This window comes from Octopus sinensis, linkage group LG7 (genome assembly GCF_006345805.1).
Source record: "Octopus sinensis linkage group LG7, ASM634580v1, whole genome shotgun sequence".
In the NCBI taxonomy this organism is placed as follows: domain Eukaryota; kingdom Metazoa; phylum Mollusca; class Cephalopoda; order Octopoda; family Octopodidae; genus Octopus; species Octopus sinensis.
Window position 1 is genome coordinate 26,900,517 of NC_043003.1, and position 6,462 is coordinate 26,906,978.

General features: G+C 37.0%; 1 non-coding gene across 1 annotated transcript; it reads left to right on the plus strand.

Moving 5' to 3' along the window:
- Window positions 1-980: 980 nt before the first annotated feature.
- LOC115214547 lies at window positions 981-1,174 on the plus strand. Its single transcript, XR_003881896.1, has one exon. It is a non-coding gene; the product is annotated as a U2 spliceosomal RNA (small nuclear RNA).
- The last annotated feature ends 5,288 nt before the right edge of the window (window positions 1,175-6,462 follow it).

Below are 6,462 nucleotides of genomic sequence, written 5' to 3' on the forward strand. Positions count from 1 at the left end.
CCCGTAGCATTTGAACTGGGAACGTAAAGAGCCGGAAGAAATGTCGCAAAACACTTTGTCCGACGCTGAAACGATTCTGCCAGCTCTTAATAGCTGAGTGTGTGTTTGGATATGGTGAGTGTTAAGCTATTCCAGCCGTGACCATCTCGTTTTTCTTTCAATCACGCCGTACCTAGAATTATATTATTTCATATTTCCATCCTCGCTGAAGGCAGTAGTGAATGTGATTAGAGCGAGATTAGACTATTATTTCTAGCATGACGTTGAATCGTTACTTTACATATGTTAAAGAGGAAGCGAAGATGTTCACATTGATAATTCTAAAAGGTGTAATTGGCAATGTTTCGTTTGTCGCCGGTGTAATTTAATGGGATTCACATTGAGACGTGAAAAGAAAAAGGCTCTTCCTCTAACATCAGAGTTAGCACGTGTATTGTTTACAAAGCGAAAACTACTACTAATCAAGTTCGTTAACTCGCTATCATATCCAATTCAGCCAAGAGATGGCAGTACGCGTTGTTGTTATTTTTTAAAACGACAATGATAACTAAATAAATTATTAAATTTAACGTTTTCACATTTAAAAACAATAATTAACATTCATTTAGAAGAAAACATTGTTTCTGTTCATACTTATTGTTTACTCTTGATATTTGAAAAATATATATATTTCCTTGTGATGTTCGGGTTATAATCTATGTATAACGACACGTAAACATTATGACCTTGAACTTGTTGTCTGTCTTAATTATATATAACTGCGTCACGATAATTCACTACATTTAAACAAAAATTAGAAAAATTTGCCCCAATTTATACACGAAAAATATTTAATTTTATATACTACGTAGATGCAATACGGAGAGTTTATATGAGATAAAGAGAATAATTAAATACAGCTATATAAGTGTAAGTATAAATCAGTCGGTGTACAAAATTGAAGTATGTATAGATACCTCTATGGGTTCCCAGAATCAGGTATCGCTTCTCGGCCTTTTGGCTAAGATCAAAGTGTAGTATCTGTTCTTATCAGCTTAATATCTGATACGGTCCCTATTTGGGACCATCGATATTAAACTGATTTTTAGAACGAGGCGAAGAGTTAGGGGCTTGCTCCGCCTTTGCCACGGGTTGGCCTGGTATAGCAGTACTTCCAGGATTCAGCCCATCTCCCACCCGGGAGATATAAACAAACTAAAAACAGACTTAATACCTTAAAATCCCCTTTGCTACTTTTTCCAGAAGGGATCAGACACGCATTCTATGATCTCCGTTGCCGTTATTTTATTTATTTTTTAAAATCTTAGATGTAATTACATTCATCCACATCTTCTGCTGTCCACCCATCGTTTGCTGTGTTTTCCTCATACAAATAATATCCTAGAGTCCGCAGCTTTTCGTCTTCCGTTTTTATTACAAGGCATGTGGTTTTGACTGCTATTTCTAATTAGTCTGGTCTATCATAGTAAGTATAAAACGCAAAGCAACCAGTTAGTTACTGCAAGATAGAAAGCCCCTTATAGTTTGTCCGTTCTGTACACTCTACTACTATGTCAGGGTTTTTTAAATATATTTATTAACATAATTTTCCTTTCTTATAAACCTCTCAAATATTCACATTCTTTGCGTCCTTTTTTTTTTTTACAACTGAAAACTGTGAATTTAACTGCTATTTCTATTTTGTACTTAATTGCGCAGAATTAGTGAAAAATTACTAGAACAAAGTAACAGGTCAATTATCGAGGGATAATGACGGATTGTTACGTATTCGTAATTATCTTACTGTAGTAATTAGCTTGTTGGTTTGTTTAATTAATTTTCTTTTTTCACTAATATTTACTTATCTTTCAATTGGTTTACAATACAAATTACAAAGGCTTGATTATATGTGTGTGTGTATATATACATATATATACACACATATATATATACACACACACACACACACACATATATATATATATATATGTATATACCTACATATATATATGTATATATACATGCATATATGGGTACAGGACGTCAAAAAAACGTGAACAATATGAAAGACAAGAAGAAAAAACTACAATTCTATATGAGGAACTATGTACATTATTTGCATTTTGACGGATTTTGTCTTCAACGTTTCGGCTGATGTCAGAGTTGGTGAAGGCTGGAGGGTATTGTGTTAACAACAAACAAGATGAGGATAAAATCCGTCAAAACGTAAATCTTTATATATAAAAGAGAGGTTGTGTGCTGTCTGTCTCCTACGATTTAGATTCCTAACTACTCCCACAATTTGCGGTGTAGTTTAACCAAAACCGGGTATCTTATAGTTGTGATTCATATCGAGCCCTTCTGGGTATTAGCATGAGTCTACGATTAAAAAGAAAATTACCATCAATTTTTCCCATTTTTAATGCATTTTTGGCATATATAAGGGAAGTAACTCTCTAAAAATTTATTATTAAATCTCAGAACGTTAAAAGCTACAGTAACACCCCACCCCCTTTGTGGTTAGCCATATTGAGATGGCAATTATACTTTACATCTCTAAAAATGCTTATATAGTTATTTCCCTTACAAATCCGAGCAACGCCGGGCGATACTGCTAGTAATGTATAAAAAACAAAAACATGGAAAACGAACTTTTGTTTTGAACAACGAAAGAAGCAAATAGAGAAACGAGACAGGCAACATAAAGAACAATTCCTTCATCAATTGTCCTGTTTTATCTACTCTGCGTTTCGAAGTGTGTGTGTGTGTGTGTGTATAAATGTAAGATCCAAGGATCGATGTGTAGGAAGAAGGTTAGCTTCATGCAAACCGTAGAAAATATTTAAAAAAACAAACTTTCTAGTGATATATTGAGGCAGAATGTAGTGAATTTTTTCCGTATCGAAGTATGGTAAGCTGGAAAAAAATGTTTTATCTTTCACGGTAGGGAGGCAGGGTTGCCAAGTATACGAATAAAATACAAGAGTTAAGGAATGGAGTAGATAATATCCTTAATTATAGATATGTATATAAGATAGTGGTACAACAATGCACCAATATTTACGAGAAATAGGAGTCAATAATATACGACGCTATAGTAAAGCTTCAGTTATACTTTAACCTGAAAAACAAAGCATCAGGTTAAAGTACAACTGAAACTTTACTATAACGTCGTATATTATTGATTCCATTAAATATTGGTGCATTGTTGTACCACTATCTTATATATATACAAGAGTGAAGGATGTTATCTACTCCATTCCTTAACTCTTGTATTTTATTCGCATATCTGGCAACCCTGCCTCCCCACCGTGAAAGATAAGACATTTTTTTCCAGCTTACCATACTTCGATACGGATCCTGAGGCGGCGAGAAGAATGGAACGACTTCCAGACCAGACGGAGGAACTCCACCCTCCCATTGTAAAAGAAAAGCGGAAACAAAAAACGAAGAACAGACCCCCACTAGGTCTGTTCGATCTGGTTGTCCCCCAATAAGTCTAAACTAAGAGCATTAGACTTCTTTGTAAAAAAAAAACAACTAACGAACGTGTACGGCAACAAAGACAAAAAACAAACAAACAAACGGAGAACATGGTACACAATTACGAATACAAACAACAAGAAATAACAACAGGTGTCTTTCGACTGAGAGCGAATCAAATTGAGCTGCCGTGTATGGAGTGAAAGCCTAAAAGCAAGAACATAGGAGATGGACACAAGAGGTGTTGGCGGTCGGCAGTCAGGCCAAGAAAGATATTTCTTTATTGCCCACAAGGGGCTAAACATAGAGGGGACAAACAAGAATAGACAAAGGGTTTAAGTTGATTACATCAACCCCAGTGCGAAACTGGTACTTTATTTATCGACCCCGTAAGGATGAAAGGCAAAGACGACCTCGGCGGAATTTGAACTCAGAACGTAACGGCAGACGAAATACGTCTACGCATTTCGCCCGGCGTGCTAACGTTTCTGCCAGCTCGCCGCCTTAAGAAAGAAAGATCATGGCTGGCCGGGCACCGGTCATGTGGAAGGAGGAGAGATGGGTAGGGGGCAGCGGGATTGAAGGATTAGAAAAAAAAGTCAGACAAAGAGAAAGGTACAGGGGAGATAAACGCGTGGGAAATAGTGGGAGTTAAAGAAAGAGAGGGCCAAGAAATGTGATAGAGGGCGAGCGAGAAAAAGGAAGAAAAATGAGAGGGGGAATAAAAGAGAGTAAAAGTCGTACAAAATTTAGATACACACCTAGTATAGGGTAAACACAAGGGTGTACGAACGCATGGAACAAAATCGCAATAGAAGACATTAAAACATTCGGACAGATAGAAGATACAAAGGCGGACAAGAGAAACAACAATTAGAAGGATAGGCAAAAAAATAGGCTTTGTTTCCTACCATTTGCTTGTCTAGCCAGAGTGAAGAAGGAAGCCTCTATGCTGTCATCTGACTTACTAGAAATAGCAGCTAACTCCCCACTAACTCTGCCAAATGAAACTTCAACGTCTTAAAATAAACGAAAGATAAGTATACGTTAGAGAATGTTCTCGATATGTGTGTGTGTAGATGTTTGTGTTTGTTCCCTGTCACCGCTTGTCAACCGATGTTCGTGTGTTTAGGTACAAAGTAACTTAGCGGTTCGACAAAAGAAGCCGAAAGAAAAAGTACCAGGTTTTAATAAAGAAAAAGTACAGTGCTCGATTTTCTTCGACTGAAATTCTTCAAACTAATGCCCCAGCTTGGCCGAGATCTAATGATTGAAATAATTATCCGGCAAATGTTGGTGCAAACCATAACTAAAAGGTAAGCTTAGTCATGTGTGTTTGTATGTACTGAAGATGTAATTATTTACAGCGGTTGAACCCTGTCAATAGCCATACCGTTGCAATTTATGACCATAAGCGGCGAAGTTTCGCATGTCGTAGCACAGATTTCCGTCGATTTCCGTAAAAAACTTTTATTTTTTTACATAAGTAATGAGAGCGAAAGAGACTAAGAGGAAGCGATTTTACGACGAGAAGGTTTCTCTTTGAAATCGGCCTGTGTGTGTTTGATGGGGTGTGGGAGACAGACAGTATGTTGTGTAAGTGAAGTGCTTCTGTTAGTGTGTGCGAAGAGACAGAGAGAGTAATGTGTGAAAGAGAGAGATAACTGATTTTTTACTCGGTGTATGTGTATATGTATGTATGCATGTATGTGTGTGTGTGTGTATGTATCTATGTATGTGTGTGTGTGTAAGTATGTGTGTGTGTATGTATGTATGTATGGCCGATTCATCGTAATTTTTTACTCGGTGTATGTGTATATGTATGTCTGCATGTATGTGTGTGTGTGTATGTATCTATGTATGTGTGTATGTGTATGTATGTATGTGTGTATGTATGTATGGTCGATTCAGTGTAATTTTTTACTCGGTGTATGTGTATATGTATGTCTGCATGTATGTGTGTGTGTGTATGTATGTATGTGTGTGTGTGTAAGTATGTGTGTGTGTATGTATCTATGTATGTGTGTGTGTATGTATCTATGTATGTGTGTGTGTGTATGTATGTATGTATGGCCGATTCATCGTAATTTTTTACTCGGTGTATGTGTATATGTATGTCTGTCTCTTCGCACACACTAACAGAAGCACTTCACTTACACAACATACTGTCTGTCTCCCACACCCCATCAAACACACACAGGCCGACTTCAACGTGAACCTTCTCGTCGTAAAATCGCTTCCTCTTAGTCTCTTTCGCTCTCATTACTTATGTAAAAAAATAAAAGTTTTTTACGGAAATCGACGGAAATCTGTGCTACTACAACCGAAACTATGCGCCTATACAACCGAAACTATGCCCCATAAGCCCTACTATTTGCTTGTCTAGCCAGAGTGAAGAAGGAAGCCCCTATGCTGTCATTTGATTTGCTAGAAATACCAGCTAACTCTCCACTCACTCTGCCAAATGAAACTCCAACGTCTTAAAATAAACGAAAGATTAGTATACGTTAGACAATGTTCTCGATGTATATAAAGATGGAATAGTCTTGACTGGCAAGCTGAAATGTTAATAACAACCCCTCCATACAACATCTGGACCTGGCGCTATTGCAACGACATCGAAACTAGAACCTCTTGGTTTGAAGGAAACTTCTCACTTTAGCAACGAGCCAACCAGTATGTGGTCGTTCGATTTGCTAGACGTAGCAACCAAAATGAAGCATTGAAAGTTGACGAAGAAAATGTTAGTTGCTTAAATATGTATTTGTTATCGCTCTATATACACGGTTTGAATATAATGCACTGGTCTCGGGTGGAATGTTTTGATCGTACCTCAGACAGATTCATGTACTGTGACTTGCTATCCATCAACCAGTCACTAGCCAATAACAGTGCCTCTATCTTGGTGACATCACTTATCTAGTTTTAGGTATTCACTTTATATAATAAGAACATATATTGCCATTAAACATACAATATCTATATAAGCTTATAAATAAT